Here is a 21,171-nt window from a genome sequence, read left to right as displayed (position 1 = left end):
ACTAGTTTAGACATTACAACTCTTTAACTAGTTTAGACATTACAACTCTAACTAGTTTAGACATTACAACTCTTTAACTAGTTTAGACATTACAACTCTATAACTAGTTTAGACATTACAACTCTTTAACTAGTTTAGACATTACAACTCTATAACTAGTTTAGACATTACAACTCTTTAACTAGTTTAGACATTACAACTCTTTAACTAGTTTAGACATTACAACTCTTTAACTAGTTTAGACATTACAACTCTATAACTAGTTTAGACATTACAACTCTTTAACTAGTTTAGACATTACAACTCTTTAACTAGTTTAGACATTACAACTCTTTAACTAGTTTAGACATTACAACTCTTTAACTAGTTTAGACATTACAACTCTTTAACTAGTTTAGACATTACAACTCTTTAACTAGTTTAGACATTACAACTCTTTAACTAGTTTAGACATTACAACTCTTTAACTAGTTTAGACATTACAACTCTTTAACTAGTTTAGACATTACAACTCTTTAACTAGTTTAGACATTACAACTCTTTAACTAGTTTAGACATTACAACTCTTTAACTAGTTTAGACATTACAACTCTTTAACTAGTTTAGACATTACAACTCTTTAACTAGTTTAGACATTACAACTCTAACTAGTTTAGACATTACAACTCTTTAACTAGTTTAGACATTACAACTCTATAACTAGTTTAGACATTACAACTCTTTAACTAGTTTAGACATTACAACTCTTTAACTAGTTTAGACATTACAACTCTTTAACTAGTTTAGACATTACAACTCTTTAACTAGTTTAGACATTACAACTCTTTAACTAGTTTAGACATTACAACTCTAACTAGTTTAGACATTAAAACTCTTTAACTAGTTTAGACATTACAACACTTTAACTAGTTTAGACATTACAACTCTTTTTAGACATTACAACTCTTTAACTAGTTTAGACATTACAACTCTTTAACTAGTTTAGACATTACAACTCTTTAACTAGTTTAGACATTACAACTCTAACTAGTTTAGACATTAAAACTCTTTAACTAGTTTAGACATTACAACACTTTAACTAGTTTAGACATTACAACTCTTTAACTAGTTTAGACATTACAACTCTTTAACTAGTTTAGACATTACAACTCCTTAACTAGTTTAGACATTACAACTCTTTAACTAGTTTAGACATTACAACTCCTTAACTAGTTTATACATTACAACTCTTTAACTAGTTTAGACATTAAAACTCTTTAACTAGTTTAGACATTACAACTCTTTAACTAGTTTAGACATTAAAACTCTTTAACTAGTTTAGACATTACAACTCTTTAACTAGTTCAGACATTACAACTCATTAACAAGCTCATACAATAACTAATTTAAAAAAGTCACAATTTAACAATCCAGACGTAATGGATTTTGGATGAACCAAAGGCTTGTAATAAAGGTGTCTCAAAGATACTGTATGTCTATAGCTGTAAACACATACACATGTTGAATGAATAGAGATTAGAACTACCTGAGGCTCGATCATCCAGGACTGACTAGGTAACATAACTGTCTGTGATGTATACCAGTAAACAAATACACATGTTATGTTATATGACAAACATTAGTCCTACCTGGGGCTCGATCCTCCAGGGTGGTCTGCTCTTTTTTTCTGATCTTTTGGTCTGGGGTCTGTAGGAGGACCAGTGAAGGTGTAGGCTGAGAACACAGGGATCTTGTTGAACGTGTCGTAGAGAGTTGCAAACCTGTAGATGTCCTTGTACTTCTGGCAGATCGGCTTGTAGCGGTTCTGGTCCTTGACTGTCCCACCAACCAAAATACCTGGGAGATTTGGAGTTGTCCTCTTCATGAAGAAATTATAGCACTCTGGATCAAACCTCTTCACTACATGAGAGAGCGCAGGAGGAAGGAGAGAGAGAAGGAGGAGAGTAGAGAGATGATTCAATACCCCCATCATCACCTGAAGACTGTACACCACAGAGACAAAGATGAAGTTACAGAGACCAGTTGGTAGACTGGAGACTGTTGAGCTGAGTCAGGACAGACTGATTTAAATAGTTATTACAGAGACCAGTTGGTAGACTGGAGACTGTTGATCTGAGTCAGGACAGACTGATTTAAATAGGTTTTCAGAGACTCCTCCTTCATGTGTCAAGACAGAAAGGGTTGATTTGCATAAACTCCTCTGTATGTTTCCATGGAAACTGCTGTAACAAATAACATGTGACTCACCTACTGTAGTTTCTAACACGTATGGACCCAGAACTTAATCACACAAGAGTATAGTTCTGGGTTAACGAGATTAGACTGCTCTAAATAGTGACTGCATCCACACTTTGGTTCTGGTAGAAAAACGTTTTAGGATAAAAACATGACTTTACTCAGCATAGAGTCTGTCAGAAGATACACATCACACTATTACAACAGTGGGACTGTTCTGGAATTATGGTTGCTGAGTTCACATTCACTAATATCCCACAAGGCTTAGCGTCTCTGACCAGCAAATCAACATATTTAGTATGAAGTCTCAAAGGCCTCACATACATTACAGAAATGTGTCCAACTGAATGAAACGGAGGGAGATGTGTCCAACTGAATGAAACGGAGGAAGATGTGTCCAACTGAATGAAACTGAGGAAGATGTGTCCAACTGAATGAAACGGAGGAAGATGTGTCCAACTGAATGAAACGGAGGAAGATGTGTCCAACTGAATGAAACGGAGGAAGATGTGTCCAACTGAATGAAACGGAGGAAGATGTGTCCAACTGAATGAAACGGAGTCAATCAAATGTCAATCAACTTTCCACCTCTGATTTAGCCTCTAACACACTTACTGTAAACCAAGGCATTTAATGGATGTTTCATTTACTGGTGTTGTTGGGGGACATATTTCCAGTAACTGAAGTAGTTCACAGTAAGAGATGACACAAGGCTGTGTATGTGGAGTTAGAAAATGTGGTTCCTAACAACACTGTGGTCAGAGCAGCACTGGACTGATTAACTGTTTAACACCTGTAAGGGAATTCTGCCCTATGTGTAGAAAAGATTCCAACGGAAACTTCTTTGATCAGAGGTTAGTTTGTTTGATAAGGATTGCAACACACTTACATCAATCTGCAAGCGAGACACTCAGCATTGTGTTTGGCGTATTCCCCTTTTATCCCATACTATGGTTCACCCTCCCAGGGGGATGTCCTCTAACTAATACCATATAAGGTCATAGCTTGCAGCACTATTGATAATAACTAAGTCACGTGTCCTTTACAATTGGTGGGAGATATTAACTCTCCTCTTCCTCTTAATTGGTTTCATAAGTCTGTAGAAATAGATACTGGAGCTCAACAGGACATGTCTTAGTTCCTTACTTCATCTATTTCAAACAGTAAAGTTCAACACACAGGCATATGTCTTCTGCAAAAAGCTTCTTAATACAGGTGTTATTTGTAAGCAATAGGTCATGCATAGTATGTCTTTCTCATGGTCAAGCATCTGTATAATGTACAGATATTAAACAATTCCTTACACACCTCAGACTCAGCACTGGACTGGTTAACACCTCAGACTCAGCAGAAGTAGATTCTACAGTTGAGGCCTTTTCTCAGTGAGAGTAGAGGAGACTGGGGAACAAACTAACACTTTTAGACTTTAGTTTATTATGAAAATATTATTTAAGTTAGATTAATCATATTTTTATACAAACATACATATCTCAGCTACCATTACACAGTAAGTATGTTCCTAGGACGTACCAGTCATTTACAATTCAACCAAGTGGTAGGAATTAAATGTTACAATTGACCTAGTAGACGAATGTTCCACAGGTTAATACTTTAAAAAAGGAGAGGCGGTAAATTTACATTAGGGCCTCTAACACCTTTTTAAACAAAACCTCTTGGTCATGTAGAGACACTAACCAACCATTATCACATTGAATAAGAGCTTTCTACCTGGTTTCTAAATTGGACTCATTTATCTGTTACAACTGACCCTGTGTTACTTTGTTCCCCAGTCTACCCTACCTTCATGGATAATATTTAAACTGACTGCTTCACTTAAGACAAACAAAATGTTACTTCAATCACCATAGAAATGTTAAACAGCTGAAGCAGGTCACACTATTTCACTTCATGTAAAATTACCTTTGTAGTTGTGATTTAAAGATGTGGACGTTTATTTGCTAATTGTTTACATGTAGTGTTGCCTTGAATGTTGGCTTGTATGACATGATATACTATGAATCAATTTCTCAATTCATGAAACTACAGGAATCCTTTGTTTCAGGGAAACATTATATTTGTTCAACATGCGTGTGGGGAGGAGTTCCCCTTTCTGTCCAATGAGGTCATTTCTGGACAATATTTCAGCAAGTAAAATGATGGTTCTACTTTAGAATGTGGAACACACAGCCAATAGGGAGGTTTGATTGTTACACATGATAAATAGTCACACCTGTTCCACATACAGAGGAGTTTATCCAACCCTCCTTGTCCAGTCTTGACCACTAATTATACCAGACAGGACTCATCTTCATAGAGAGGAGTTTATCCAACCCTCCTTGTCCAGTCTTGACCACTAAATATACCAGACAGGACTCATCTTCATACAGAGGAGTTTATCCAACCCTCCTTGTCCAGTCTTGACCACTAATTATACCAGACAGGACTCATCTTCACACAGGGGAGTTTATCCAACCCTCCTTGTCCAGTCTTGACCACTAATTATACCAGACAGGACTCATCTTCACACAGAGGAGTTTATCCAACCCTCCTTGTCCAGTCTTGACCACTAATTATACCAGACAGGACTCATCTTCACACAGAGGAGTTTATCCAACCCTCCTTGTCCAGTCTTGACCACTAATTATACCAGACAGGACTCATCTTCATACAGAGGAGTTTATCCAACCCTCCTTGTCCAGTCTTGACCACTAATTATACCAGACAGGACTCATCTTCATACAGAGGAGTTTATCCAACCCTCCTTGTCCAGTCTTGACCACTAATTATACCAGACAGGACTCATCTTCATACAGAGGAGTTTATCAAACTCTCCTTGTCCAGTCTTGACCACTAATTATACCAGACAGGACTAACTCTAGGCCAGTTCCTCTGTTTACTTCAGACACATCTTCTTCCACATATCATCACGTAAAAGTTAATCAGTTAGATAATGTTTACCCAGTGGCATCCTGAGGCATTGATAGATCATGAGAGAAGAAAATATTAAATTACCATTTCTAACCTTTTCATTTATTATAGAAAAACTCACTCCAGCACATTCTGAGGCAGGAAGGACATCACCCTCTTCTGATCTTCACCCCACCAGGGAAAGGACAGTGATGAACTGTGAGCTCTGTAGGAGGATCCTGGTAAACAGCATCCGGTCAATCCACTGCTGCTTCTTGTTGAGAGATGCCCGCCGGCTCTCTGGAATCACCAGCTGCATTTAAGGGAGAGAGAGGCAGGAAGGACATCACCCTCTTCTGGTCTTCACCCCACTGGGGCAAGTTCAGAAGCCTGGGGTGGATACAAGTGGGTCTGGAGTAGATCACCAGGGACAGGGGCCAAACGTGAGGCAGGAGGGAGCGCTGGAGGTACCTGTACGTCCAAGGGTTCATACCTAATACATACAGAGAATACATAAGTGACAGATACAGTACTAAGCATTCTCAGCACCATGACAGCAGATCTACAGCATGAAAGGTAAGTGACAGATACTAGATTTAGTTGTGTAACTAAAGGACAAAGAATGCACAGGCCTTTATGACAGATACAGGAAGGGAGTGTCATAATGGAAGGGGTTTCATCTGTAAAAAGTCCACACTGCATTTATGGAAAGCTGTGTATCATTCAATACATGGACAAATAGTAAGATTAACACAATGCATATCTTCCATTATTGTAAAGTATTCATGCTTGTAGAATGCCAAGGGAATTGAGTAGCCTACCTAACATTGCAGAACCATATTCATGTGTAGATTGAAATGCAAGGCAAATATCACGATTATCACACCATTAAAGTAGATAACATAATACATGTATTAGCTAATCCATGACTGACACATGTTGAATAAAACTGTTATACACTGGAACCGAAAATAAACTACTGTACAGTAGCATGCTAAAGTTACTGAACTGTAGCCTGCATCACGTAAACACTATTTCACAACTTCACAGACGTCTTACACCATACAACAAAGCACGAATCTAAGCGATAGTATGCATTAAAATAGCTACGATTGTAAAAATAGTATTGAAAATGCAGACAAGTGGCCGCTGATTGTACCGGTAGTTACCGATACCAAACCAATGCTACGGGTATCATAGGTAGATGACGGCAGAGATAGAACTGTATAATGTTTTCAATTCTTTTTCAACTTCACAGATGTAGCAATACGATTACAATTGTTGATAAATCGTTTACTGTTGACAGGAGAACAAGAGGAGACAATAGGACGAGGTGGATAATTTTATAATAAGGCCGTTTAATCACATGTAAAGATATCTCAGTAAAATCTTGCAGCAAGGCTCTTTCTGTCTGATTCTTATGGAACCGTCCGGAAAGAGGTAGTTTAAGCAGTTGTACAGTTTTATATAGACAACAAGCAAAGTAGGTTGATCTGGAAGTCTGGCCTTCCGATTGGTCGATCTGGGTCTTGGGTAGTCCTGAACAGGCCTGGTGTCAACGTTCCATTGGTTCCTGAGATAGTTCTTTGTCTTGAGCTCCAACCTTGAGTTGTGTGTGTCTGTGGTTATCATGGGGGAGGGGAGTTGTGGGTGTCGTGTATATGTCTAATGAGTCCAGCATATGTCCAAGAGAAAGAGGGGGTGTGGGCATATTGTGTCAACTATAGCTAATGTTGAGAAGTTGTTAAAACAAGTTACCAATATCTAATACAATTTCTTACACAATCCATTTCATTCAACCTTATAAAAGATACTTCCTCTGTAACTCTCCTTGTGATTTAAACAATGATCCGATGAGGGGAAAGTGTCTTCTTCTTCGATGGAGTTTAACGGTGGTTGACATCCAATGTTAAGGTGCATTACCGCCACCTGTTGGACGAGGTATTAAATAAGAAACGTAAAAACAATATCCCGGATAAGAGGTAAAACGATATCATATAAAATAAAACACGTCAACTAAAAAAAACATCATACGTCTTCAATCACAGTCCAGTCCAAAATACATCCCTACACCGGCTCAGGGGCCTGTGATGGGGCTACATTCACCGACAGGATTTCTTGCACCGAGGAAATCAGGAAGACCCCCAAAAACGTTCAGCTGAATTCACAATGATTCCAATGTTCTTAGACTTCTTCTCTGCTTGTGTTGTACAGTTTATGACCATTGTATTATTTATGCCATTTCCCACCTGGACAAAATGAACACCTGTGTGATAATGCTGTTTGTTGACTACAGCTCGGCGTTCAACTCCATAGGGCCCTCAAAGATCATCAATAAGCTTAGGACCCTGGGACTAAACACCTCCCACCGCAACTGGATCCTGGACTTCCTGACGGGCTGCCCCCAGGTGGTAAGGGTAGGTAACAACACATCCGCCACGCTGATCCTCAACACGGGGCGCCTCAGGGGTGTGTGCTCAGTCACCTCCTGTTCACTCATGACTGCATGGCCAGGCACGACTCCAACCCCATCATTACGTTTGCTGATGACACAACAGTGGTAGGCCTGATCACCGACAACGATGAGACAGCCTATAGGGAGGAGGTCAGAGACCTGGCCGTGTGGTGCCAGGATAACAACCTCTCCCCCAACATGATCAAGACAAAGGAGATGATTGTGGACTATAGGAAAAGGAGCACCGAGCACGCCCCCATTCTCATCGACAGGGCTGTAGTGGAGCAGGTTGAGAGCTTCAAGTTCCTTGATGTTCACATCACCAACAAACTATCATGGTCCAAACACACCAAGACAGTCGTGAAGAGGGCAAGACAAAGCCTATTCCCCCTCAGGAGACTGAACATATTTGGCGTGGGTCCCCAGGTCCTCAAAATGTTCTACAGCTGCACCATCGAGAGCATCCTGACGGGTTGCATCACTGCCTGGTATGGCAACTGCTTGGCCTCCGACCGCAAGGCACAACAGAGGGATGTGTGTACGGTCCAGGTTTCCTGCCATCCAGGACCTCTATGCCAGACAGTGTCAGAGGAAGGCCCTACAAATTGTCAAAGACTCCAGCCACCCCAGTCATAGACTGTTCGTTCTGCTACCACATGGCAAGCGGTACCGGAGCACCAAGTTTAGGTCCAAGAGGCTTCTAAACAGCTTCTACCCCCAAGCCATAAGACTCCTGAACATCTTGTCAAATAGCTACCCAGACTATTTGCATTGTCCCCCTTCTATGCTGCTCTTGTTATTTACTGCTGCTCTTTAATTATTTTAATTAAAAAAAGGTAAATACATTTCATTTGTGCCTTTGCCTTTGATTTGATAGCCTTCACATGCCCCACAGGGCTCAAACTGTTTGAATCAATGTTGTTTTCTGCGCATTAACTTAGCTAGCCAACGTTGCCATGACATCGCCTAGAAGTGTGATCGGGGATTTCTATTGGACAGTTTCTATACATCTTTATACTTGTTGCGAGATGTCGCCACTAGATGGCGCTGCTGTTCTGTGTATCTGAGTGTGATACTATATAGTACTAGTGAGCCAAGTTAGGCATGACTTACTACGCGCTGAATGGAGCTGTATGCGTACTACAGAGTTATGCTGAAGTAAAGACTAACTAATCAACATTACCTTGCTCTTGTATAGAATAAACACCGTACAAAACAATACTAAACCATCTTTGGAATAACTGACAACTAAAAGAGGGCTTTCAATAATCACTATTTTTAGCTCAAATACATTTGCACCAATGTTGAATTGTCTCATATGGGAATCACTTGGCTACATTTACAAGCCATACATACAAAACACCAGACTTTCAAATGCTTCATTACAGATATTTTATTCCTTCCAAGAAGAAGATTGATTACATTTAGAAAATAAAGTAGGATCTCTATGGTTACAGTGATATAACAAACAGAACTTGACATACCGATAAGGGGAACAAGGGAAACCTAGTCAGTTGAAGGAATTCATCCCGAACGTGTTTTCTGCATCTAACCCAAGCCCTCTGAATCAGAGAGGTGGGGGGGACAGCCTTAATCAACATCCACGGCACCCAGGGAACAGTAACTGTTGTTGGGGGTTAAATGCCTTGCTCAAGGGCAGAATGGCAGATGTTTCCACCTTGCCTTCTCAGGGACTAGAACAAGCAACCCATCAGTTACTGTCACAATGTTCTAACCTCTAGACTACCTACAGTATACAGGGGCAATATGCAGCTCAAACAATAACACATTGTCTCACCCCGTCACTGTTTGGGTTAACAGCTGAGGGATAGGGCTGGAGAAATGTGAACACTCAAATTCATAGACAGAGCTTCTGATGCAATGACTGACAATCCATGATATCAAAATTATAGTTTTAACCATGTTTTGAGGGTATACAATGTTTGTTTACAACTAATACAGCTGTCTACTACAGCAGGTCAGGTCAGTAGTCTACTAAAGCAGGTCAGGTCAGTAGTCTACTAAAGCAGGTCAGGTCAGGAGTCTATTAAAGCAGGTCAGGTCAGTAGTCTACTAAAGCAGGTCAGGTCAGTAGTCTATTAAAGCAGGTCAGGTCAGTACAGTAGTCTACTACAGCAGGTCAGGTCAGTAGTCTATTAAAGCAGGTCAGGTCAGTACAGTAGTCTACTAAAGCAGGTCAGTACAGTAGTCTACTAAAGCAGGTCAGGTCAGTAGTCTACTAAAGCAGGTCAGTAGTCTACTAAAGCAGGTCAGTACAGTAGTCTACTAAAGCAGGTCAGTACAGTAGTCTACTAAAGCAGGTCAGTACAGTAGTCTACTAAAGCAGGTCAGTAGTCTACTTAAGCAGGTCAGGTCAGTAGTCTACTAAAGCAGGTCAGGTCAGTAGTCTACTAAAGCAGGTCAGGTCAGTAGTCTACTAAAGCAGGTCAGTACAGTAGTCTACTAAAGCAGGTCAGGTCAGTAGTCTACTAAAGCAGGTCAGTACAGTAGTCTACTAAAGCAGGTCAGTACAGTAGTCTACTAAAGCAGGTCAGTACAGTAGTCTACTAAAGCAGGTCAGTACAGTAGTCTTCTAAAGCAGGTCAGTACAGTAGTCTACTAAAGCAGGTCAGTAGTCTTCTAAAGCAGGTCAGGTCAGTAGTCTACTAAAGCAGGTCAGGTCAGTAGTCTACTAAAGCAGGTCAGTAGTCTTCTAAAGCAGGTCAGGTCAGTAGTCTACTAAAGCAGGTCAGTAGTCTACTAAAGCAGGTCAGGTCAGTAGTCTACTAAAGCAGGTCAGGTCAGTAGTCTACTAAAGCAGGTCAGTAGTCTTCTAAAGCAGGTCAGGTCAGTAGTCTACTAAAGCAGGTCAGGTCAGTAGTCTACTAAAGCAGGTCAGGTCAGTAGTCTACTAAAGCAGGTCAGTAGTCTACTACAGCAGGTCAGGTCAGTAGTCTACTAAAGCAGGTCAGGTCAGTAGTCTACTGTGCTAATAGTTCAGAAAGTATTGTCATTAATAGTGAATGTTGATCACAGAGTGAATCTCAGGTCAGACTAAACCAGGTCCATTATTACCTGCTTGACCTGATGATGTCACAGGTTCCTGGTGGTTATGTCACTACATCATCATCACCAGCACAGAAACAAATACAACAGGTAGGTAATAACCTTTGACCCCAACAGAGACACAGTCATCATCATAGACACAATGATCACGTACATCCCGATCCTTGAGGAGAAGCGCTCTCGGAATATCACCTTTTGGACACTGATCTGGGGGGTTAGGGGTTAGTGGTAGGGTTAGTGGTAGGGTTAGGGGTTAGTGTTAGGGGGTAGTGGTAGGGAGTAGGGGTTAGTGGTAGGGAGTAGGGGTTAGTGATAGGGTTAGGGGGTAGTGGTAGGGTTAGGGGTTAGTGGTAGGGAGTAGGGGTTAGTGGTAGGGTTAGGGGGTAGTGGTAGGGTTAGGGGTTAGTGGTAGGGAGTAGGGGTTAGTGGTAGGGGTTAGGGGGTAGTGGTAGGGTTAGGGGTTAGTGGCAGGGTTAGGGGTTAGTGGTAGGGTTAGGGGGTAGTGGTAGGGTTAGCAGTTAGTGGTAGGGAGTAGGGGGTAGTGGTAGGGGTTAAGGGGTAGTGGTAGGGTTAGGGGTTAGTGGTAGGGTTAGCGGTTAGTGGTAGGGGTTAGGGGGTAGTGGTAGGGTTAGGGGTTAGTGGTAGGGTTAGGGGGTAGTGGTAGGGTTAGCAGTTAGTGGTAGGGAGTAGGGGGTAGTGGTAGGGAGTAGGGGGTAGTGGTAGGGAGTAGGGGGTAGTGGTAGGGTTAGTGGGTAGTGGTAGGGTTAGGGGGTAGTGGTAGGGTTAGGGGTTAGTGGTAGGGTTAGCGGTTAGTGGTAGGGAGTAGGGGGTAGTGGTAGGGGTTAAGGGGTAGTGGTAGGGTTAGGGGTTAGTGGTAGGGTTAGCGGTTAGTGGTAGGGAGTAGGGGTTAGTGGTAGGGTTAGGGGTTAGGGGTTAGTGGTAGGGTTAGGGGTTAGTGGTAGGGTTAGGGGTTAGTGGTAGGGTTAGGGTTAGGGGTTAGTGGTAGGGTTAGGGGTTAGTGGTAGGGTTAGAGTTAGCGGTTAGTGGTAGGGAGTAGGGGGTAGTGGTAGTGGTAGGGGTGGACTGGACACCCCCACCATAATGATGGTTCAGCATGTTATTCAGGCTGTCCACAGGAGATCTGGGACTCTGTTGTTCAGATCGTTGTTGATGTTGTGTAGAACTGCTCCAGTCACCATAGACTGTTGTCTGGTCGTTAGCATCCTTACAGTTCTTCACAAGAGCTTCTCTGACTCTCCATTTTACACCATCTGCCTCGGTTGAAGGATCTTTCCTGTGGGGAACGGCGTTTGTCAGGGTGAACGTGGACTTCTTGGTATCATCATAAGGCATGTACTAACATGGGAAAAGGTGACCTCTGTCCATATCCATGTTGTTTTATCGTAGTCTGTATCCGCAGCCTGGTGGTCGACTCTTACACCGTTATAATCTACCTCCATGTCACGTTGGGCATTTATATCTTCAAGCTGCAGAAACATCAGTCAGACATTAAAACTCTTTTTAAAGTTCATACGTTTAACTCACACAAAAAGTCACAATTTCACAATCCAGACTTAAGATGTGTTTCAAAAAGGAGTGTACATATTTGACAAAGTGGTTTTATGCGCTGACAGAATGGAAGATGATAATTAGGAGTTTTAAAATTATGAGTCCTCACTGTCCGACGCCGAGTCAAGACCGAGACACTCAAATTGTGGTCTCGATACTGGACTCCAAGTACTACAACACTGGCTTGCACTAAACCAGGAGAATGTTATTGAATTGTGACTAGAAAAACAAATTTAGTTCACTTCAGAGAGTTTTCACTTATACAAAGTATCAGGAGTCGACTGTCAATCATCACCTTCCAAAATATTCCAACATCACGAATGAGTAGAATTAGACGAGAATGGATGAGAAACACTCTTGGACAGATGGAAGCAAATGTATCCAACACCAAGACACTCATTATGTGGTCTGGAGACGGAACTGGAGTCCTACAACACTGCTTCATCACAATGTAAGCTAAATGTGTTGGATACGAAACAAACCCTGGCATTTTATAAAGGAGAACATGTCCAAATTAATTATATGCATGCATATCAAACCGGAATATATATTAAATGAATACATTATGTGGTAAAACCGTGTTGTGTTTGTGTGTGTAACGGATGTGAAATGGCTAGCTAGTTAGCGGGTACGCGCTAGTAGCGTTTCAATCAGTTACGTCACTTGCTCTGATACCTACTGGTAGTGTTGCCCCTTGCTCTGCAGGGGCCGCGGCTTTTGTGGAGCGATGGGTAACGACGCTTCGAGGGTGACTGTTGTTGATGTGTGCAGAAGGTCCCTGGTTCGCGCCCGTGTCGGGGCGAGGGGACGGTTTAAAGTTATACTGTTACATGTGCACAGAGACAGAACCTCCCTATCAGAAAACACCTTTACTTGGCATCATAAAATAAACATTACATAACTTAGGGTCGGCTCGATCCTTCTTCAGGGCCGCCTCCTCGTATTCGGTTCCCAACCCCGGGAGCTTTTCGCCCTCCTCTCTTTTCCTCCCCCGCAGCGCTCCATTTAGGCGGCCTGCACGGCTGGTTGGTACTCTCCCCTAATTGCTGCCATCAGCGTCTCCATTCCGGGTTCTCCCAACAGAGGGAGCCAACGTCACAGCACGTACCTCCCCTCTATCACCAACCCCCGGGGCAGACCTCCCAGGATACCACCATTGTTGTGTTTCTCCTCGCAGGGAATTAGACAGATGAACTGCATCCTGTCCAAGCCTCCAAACCAGAACCGTGGGGAGACATCAGCACTGGTCATGTTTAATAATATAAACTCTTATTGGTTTCCTGTATCTGTGCATGAACCCTTGGAACACAGTCCATTGTACAAAATAAGTCATCCCCAAGTGAGGGACATCAAGGAGATGAACCTCCAACACTCGGAAGCTTGTTGGGTACATGAAGGCTCATGACAGTTACGTATTCTTTGTTCCAGACCCTTTCTGACCTCATTCAACTAATTGTGATCTACATTGAGGACCATGAATAGTTGAACAAGGTGTTTGTGCTGGGCTGGCAGGAAAGAAAACGTGTACACAGTGCAGTACCCTGGGACAGAAATCACCCACATCTGTATTTTACAATGAGCTTTATGAGTTATGAGCTGACAATTCTGCATGATAGAGAACAATGTGTGGATCTACTTCCATCTAACCACAGTGATGCTGCTGATTAAACTCCTGACTAACTCCTGGGAGAGGGTGATGTTCCTGTTGGACCGGAGGTTCCCAACTTCTTTACATCTGTCTGGGTGATGGGGAGGGATGTGCTTCAACCTGAGGAGAACAGAGCAGAAACATAAGGGGGGGAATTAACCTCACTGCTCAAATGTCAGTGTTGGTTCAAGTTGCTGAGAACCTCCAACTACCTTTATTAATGTGCAATGGTTTTGTAAACAGTTTTGCATATTCATAGGCTTGATCAAATTGTAGGCATTGTATGTAATCAGCTATACACTCGTGGTGGTGGAAAATGGTGTTTCATAAAGTAGGCATATCTTTCCGTTTTTATCCGCCTTCGATATAAAATCGAGTTCTGTAGAAAATCGACGCCTTGCAGCAGAATGTTTTTACGTATGAACCGGTCCACGGGGAATACGAATATAGACGGCTGCATGCAATGCCTTTGGGTGGTAAGATGAAACAACTATATCGCCATCTGTATTGACTGATCATGTAATAATGTACAAATAACTTGGCTGGCTAACATGCCTAGATTGAACAGAACACAGCTGGTTAGCTGCATTTTCAACGTTTTTAAATCACATGTGAGATGGAGAGATGTGAAATGAACACATCAGTTGCCATCTTTAGTCTCTGAATAATGTTTATAGATTTGCTACATTTGTCATTTGCAGACTAGCAAGTTCCTCAATTCAGGGTTAAGAAATTTCTGGGTCTTCACAATTGCCACATTGCTGACTTTTTACTTGGTTAGTTTAGTTCATCTCTTAAAGCTGATATGCAGGAAGAGATCGCCTGCTAACTAGTTTTTGGATCCGATGCCAATTTAGCTTGGCTAGCGGGCTGATAAAAAGCACTGACTCAACATTTGAATAAAAAATTCACATGAAAGTAATTTGTTGAGCTTTTAAACAATTTGGTGAATAAATACAAGTACATTTCACAAAGTTATTCGCTATTCCTCTGGAACATTTTCTCCCAACCGGGGACTTTGTCCGCCATTAATTCAGACATTTTTTAAAATTATTTCCGCTACTTGCCGCAAGGTGTTATGGGATACCCTCCCCGGCGAAGGAAACATCGACGAGGCCTTCCTTCTGTGGATGTCCGCTGCCCTATAGTGTCATGTTGGATAAGTGCAACAGGACGGCTGAACTAAACATAAATCAAGTCACACACTGTGTCCCAATCGACAACGATAACAGGCAGAATTTCAAGGCAATATGTCAGAATTGGCGTGTTTTAATCCCAATTAAACTGCTGACTAAGGTGTCGTTATTTGATTGATTTTGAAGGTCCTGTTGCACTTATCCAACATGACACTACAGGGCAGCGGACATCCACAGAAGTCCCTGTTTTCTCCACCACAGTAAACTAAGTTTTAGGTCTAAAAAAACCAGGGGAGGGACAAAATAAGGATGCTTCACGAATTTGCTATAATCTTTTGCACATTATTTTCCTGTTTAAGGCCAACCGGATGTCTAGCCAGTCTCAACTAGCGAAAATCCACCAATGGCAATGCGAGAAAGTCTCAAATAACCGTATCCAACCACGTGTGGTCCAATCATATTCGCCCTTTGACCTTAGCTCCGCCCCAAAAGCAAACGGCGGCCATGACACTTTCCCCTCATCGGATCATTGTTTACATCAAACGGAGAGTTACAGAGGAAGTATCTTTAATAAGGTTGAATGAAATGGATTGTAATCTTACTGCTACATCTGTGAAGTTGTAAGAAGAATGGAAAAGTGAATTGAAAACATTATACAGTTCTAATCTCTGCAGTCATCTACCTATGATACCCGTAGCATTGGTTTGGTATCGGTAACTACCGGTACAATCAGCGGACACTTGTCTGCATTTTCAATACTATTTTTACGATCGTATCTATTTTAATGCATACTATCGCTTATATTCGTGCTTTGTTGTATGGTGTAAGACGTCTGTGAAGTTGTGAAATAGTGTTTACGTGATGCAGGCTACAGTACAGTAACTTTAGCCAGCTACTGTACAGTAGTTTATTTTCGGTTCCAGTGTATAACAGTTTTATTCAACATGTATCAGTCATGGATTAGCTAATACATGTATTATGTTATCTAGTTTAATGGCGTAAAAATCGTGATATTTGCTGTTACGTACGTCTCTTGGAGGAGGGAACGCAACACCCTGCTGCAACTCAACTCCCCGTGGAGTGAAAAAGGTATGTGATCGTAGGTGCGGGGAAGGACGGCAGGGAAAAATACCTTGCATTTCAATCTACACATGAATATGGTTCTGCAATGTATTGCAATGTTAGGTAGGCTATTCAATTCCCTTGGCATTCTGCAAGCATGAATACTTTACAATAATGGAAGATATGCATTGTGTTAATCTTACTATTTGTCCATGTATTGAATGATACACAGCTTTCCATAAATGCAGTGTGGACTTTTTACAGATGAAACCCCTTCCATTATTACACTCCTTCCTGTATCTGTCATAAAGGCCTATGCATTCTTTGTCCTTTAGTTACACAACTAAATCTAGTATCTGTCACTTACCTTTCATGCTGTAGATCTGCTGTCATGGTGCTGAGAATGCTTAGTACTGTATCTGTCACTTATGTATTCTCTGTATGTATTAGGTATGAACCCTTGGACGTACAGGTACCTCCAGCACTCCCTCCTGCCTCACGTTCAGCCCCTGTCCCTGGTGATCTACCCCAGGCCCCCTTGTATCCACCCCAGGCTTCTGAACTTGCCCCAGTGGGGTGAAGATCAGAAGAGGGTGATGTCCTTCCTGCCTCTCTCTCTCCCTTAAATGCAGCTGGTGATTCCAGAGAGCCGGCGGGCATCTCTCAACAAGAAGCAGCAGTGGATTGACCGGATGCTGTTTACCAGGAGCCTCCTACAGAGCTCACAGTTCATCACTGTCCTTTCCCTGGTGGGGTGAAGACCAGAAGAGGGTGATGTCCTTCCTGTCTTCAAGGCCTGCCTCAGAATATGCTGAGGTGAGTTTTTCCATAATAAATGAGCAGCTTACAAATTGTCATTTAATATTTTCTTCTCTCATGATCTATCAATGTCTCAGGATGCCACTGGGTAAACATTATCTAACTGATTAACTTTTCTGTGATGATATGTGGAAGAAGATGTGTCTGAAGTAAACAGAGGAACTGGCCTAGAGTTAGTCCTGTCTGGTATAATTAGTGTTCAAGACTGGACAAGGAGGGTTGGATAAACTCCTCTGTATGAAGATGTGTCCTGTCTGGTATAATTAGTGGTCAAGACTGGACAAGGAGGGTTGGATAAACTCCTCTCTATGAAGATGAGTCCTGTCTGGTATAATTAGTGGTCAAGACTGGACAAGGAGGGTTGGATAAACTCCTCTGTATGAAGATGTGTCCTGTCTGGTATAATTAGTGGTCAAGACTGGACAAGGAGGGTTGGATAAAGACCGTCAATATATTATTGTCAGGAAATACAATTCTTCAGGAAAGGGAATATGAACTAGAACTGGTGTGACAAATCAAATGTAAACCTACTGTCGTCCTACTTCCTGGGACTGGTGTGACAAATCAAATGTAAACCTGCTGTCGTCCTACTTCCTGGGACTGGTGTGACAAATCAAATGTAAACCTACTGTCGTCCTACTTCCTGGGACTGGTGTGACAAATCAAATGTAAACCTGCTGTCGTCCTACTTCCTGGGACTGGTGTGACAAATCAAATGTAAACCTACTGTCGTCCTACTTCCTGGGACTGGTGTGACAAATCAAATTTAAACCTGCTGTAGGCCTACTACCTGGAACTGGTGTGACAAATCAGATGTAAACCTGCTGTAGGCCTACTACCTGGAACTGGTGTGACAAATCAGATGTAAACCTGCTGTAGGCCTACTACCTGGAACTGGTGTGACAAATCAGATGTAAACCTACTGTAGGCCTACTTCCTGGAACTGGTGTGACAAATCAAATGTAAACCTGCTGTCGTCCTACTACCTGGAACTGGTGTGACAAATCAGATGTAAACCTACTGTAGGTCTACTTCCTGGGACTGGTGTGACAAATCAAATGTAAACCTACTGTAGGTCTACTTCCTGGAACTGGTGTGACAAATCAAATGTAAACCTACTGTCGTCCTACTACCTGGGACTGGTGTGACAAATCACATGTAAACCTACTGTAGGTCTACTTCCTGGGACTGGTGTGACAAATCAAATGTAAACCTACTGTAGGTCTACTTCCTGGGACTGGTGTGACAAATCAAATGTAAACCTTCTGTAGGTCTACTTCCTGGAACTGGTGTGACAAATCAAATGTAAACCTGCTGTAGGTCTACTTCCTGGAACTGGTGGTGATCAGACCTCCAGGCCTTTTAACAAGAACCATTACAGACGTGTTTGAGGAATTTAAAATAGGCCCTAACTCTGTCATTGTAAAAGTATTTTCCCCGACCCCATTTCTCCGACCCCATGCCCCCCTATTATACAACAGAAATGTGCACTTCTACTACCACAGTACCCAACCCTCTGATAAGTGTATTTAAACTACCACAGTACCCTCTGATATGTGTATTTATACTACCACAGTATCCTCTATGTGTATTTATACTACCACAGTACCCTCTGATATGTGTATTTATACTACCACAGTACCCTCTGATATGTGTATTTATACTACCACAGTACCCTCTGATATGTGTATTTATACTACCACAGCACCCTCTGATATGTGTATTTATACTACCACAGTACCCTCTGATATGTGTAGTTATACTACCACAGTACCCTCTGATATGTGTATTTATACTACCACAGCACCCTCTGATATGTGTATTTATACTACCACAGTACCCTCTGATATGTGTATTTATACTACCACAGTACCCTCTGATATGTGTATTTATACTACCACAGTACCCTCTGATATGTGTATTTATACTACCACAGTACCCTCTGATATGTGTATTTATACTACCACAGTACCCTCTGATATGTGTATTTATACTTCCACAGTACCCTCTGATATGTGTATTTATACTACCACAGTACCCAACCCTCTGATATGTGTATTTATACTACCACAGTACCCAACCCTCTGATATGTGTATTTATACTACCACAGTACCCTCTGATATGTGTATTTATACTACCACAGTACCTTCTGATATGTGTATTTATCCTACCACAGTACCTTCTGATATGTGTATTTATCCTACCACAGTACCCTCTGATATGTGTATTTATACTACCACAGTACCTTCTGATATGTGTATTTATACTACCACAGTACCTTCTGATATGTGTATTTATACTACCACAGTACCCTCTGATATGTGTATTTATAATACCACAGTACCCTCTGATATGTGTATTTATACTACCACAGTACCTTCTGATATGTGTTTTTATAATACCACAGTACCTTCTGATATGTGTATTTATACTACCACAGTACCCTCCGATATGTGTATTTATACTACCACAGTACCCTCTGATATGTGTATTTATTCTACCACAGTACCCAACCCTCAGATATGTGTATTTATACTACCACAGTTCCCTCTGATATGTGTATTTATACTACCACAGTACCCTCTGATATGTGTATTTATACTACCACAGTACCCTCTGATATGTGTATTTATACTACCACAGTACCCAACCAGGAGCCTCCTACAGAGCTCACAGTTCATCACTGTCCTTTCCCTGGTAGGGAGAAGACCAGAAGAGGGTGATGTCCTTCCTGTCTCCAAGTTCTGCCTCAAAATGTGCTGGGGTGAGTTTTTACACAATGAATGAGAAGCTTAGAAATGGTATTTTAATATTTTATTCTCTCATGATCTATAAATGTCTCAGGATGCCACTGGGTAAACATTATCTTACTGAATGATGAACCTTGAAATAAAGGATTTCTATTGTTTCATGAAATAAGAAATTATTGATAGTATTTCATGTTATACAAGCCAACATTCAAGGCTACACTTTATGTAAACAATTATCAAATAAACGTCCACATCTTTAAATCACAACTACAAAGGTACATTTACAAGAAGTAAAATTGTGTGACCTGCTTCAGCTGTTTAACATTTTTATGGTCATTGAAGTAACATTTTGTTTTACTTAAGTGAAGCAGTTACTTTAAATGTTATACATGAAGGTAGGGTAGACTGGGGAACAAAGTAACACAGGGTCAGTTGTAACAGATAAATAAGTCCAATTAGAAACCAGGTAGAAATATCTTATTCAATGTGATAATGGTTGGTTAGTGTCTCTACATGACCAAGAGGTTTTGTTTAAATCCATTGATGACTTTTAGTTTTATTGAAGAAGAAAAAGGGTTTTGAGTCCCTGAAGTAAATATACTTGCTGCTTCTCTTTTTGTTAAATTATTGACCTGTGGAACATTCACCTACTGGGTCAATTGTAACATTTAATATCCGCCACTCGGTTGAATTGTAAATGACTGGTACGTCCTAGAAACATACATAGTGTGTAATGGTAGCTGAGATATGTATGTTTGTATAAAAATATTCATAATAAACTAAAGTCTAAAAGTGTTAGTCTGTTCCCCAGTCTCCTCTACTCTTACTGAGAAAAGGCCTCAACTGAAGAATCTACAGCTGCTGAGTCTGAGGTGTTAAACAGTCCAGTGCTGCTCTGACCACAGTGTTGTTAGGAACCACATGTTCTAACTCTACATACACAGCCTTGTGTCAACTCTTACTGTGAACTACTTCAGTTTCTGGAAATATACTCAGCAGTTCTGAGTTCTGCCTCAGAATGTGCTGAGGTGAGTTTTTACATAATAAATGAGAAGCTTAGAAATGGTATTTTAATATATTCTTCTCTCATGATCTATCAATGTCTCAGGATGCCACTGGGTAAACATTATCTAACTAAATTATTAACTTTTATGAACTTTTCTGTGATATGTTGAAGAAGATGAGTTCTGTCTGGTATAATTAGTGGTCAAGACTGGACAAGGAGGGTTGGATAAACTCCTCTGTATGAAGATGAGTCCTGTCTGGTATAATTAGTGGTCAAGACTGGACAAGGAGGGTTGGATAAACTCCTCTGTATGAAGATGAGTCCTGTCTGGTATAATTAGTGGTCAAGACTGGACAAGGAGGGTTGGATAAACTCCTCTGTATGAAGATGTGTCCTGTCTGGTATAATTAGTGGTCAAGACTGGACAAGGAGGGTTGGATAAACTCCTCTGTATGAAGATGAGTCCTGTCTGGTATAATTAGTGGTCAAGACTGGACAAGGAGGGTTGGATAAACTC

General features: G+C 41.3%; 1 long non-coding RNA gene across 1 annotated transcript; it reads left to right on the top strand.

Moving 5' to 3' along the window:
• The first annotated feature begins 15,502 nt into the window (after positions 1-15,502).
• On the top strand, positions 15,503-16,880 carry LOC120037132. The gene is made up of 3 exons (XR_005474766.1): positions 15,503-15,591; positions 16,006-16,105; positions 16,529-16,880. It is a non-coding gene; the product is annotated as an uncharacterized LOC120037132 (long non-coding RNA).
• The last annotated feature ends 4,291 nt before the right edge of the window (positions 16,881-21,171 follow it).

The sequence above is a fragment of the Salvelinus namaycush genome, unplaced genomic scaffold (genome assembly GCF_016432855.1).
Source record: "Salvelinus namaycush isolate Seneca unplaced genomic scaffold, SaNama_1.0 Scaffold1583, whole genome shotgun sequence".
Taxonomy (NCBI): domain Eukaryota; kingdom Metazoa; phylum Chordata; class Actinopteri; order Salmoniformes; family Salmonidae; genus Salvelinus; species Salvelinus namaycush.
This window is presented reverse-complemented; position numbering and strand designations above follow the sequence as displayed.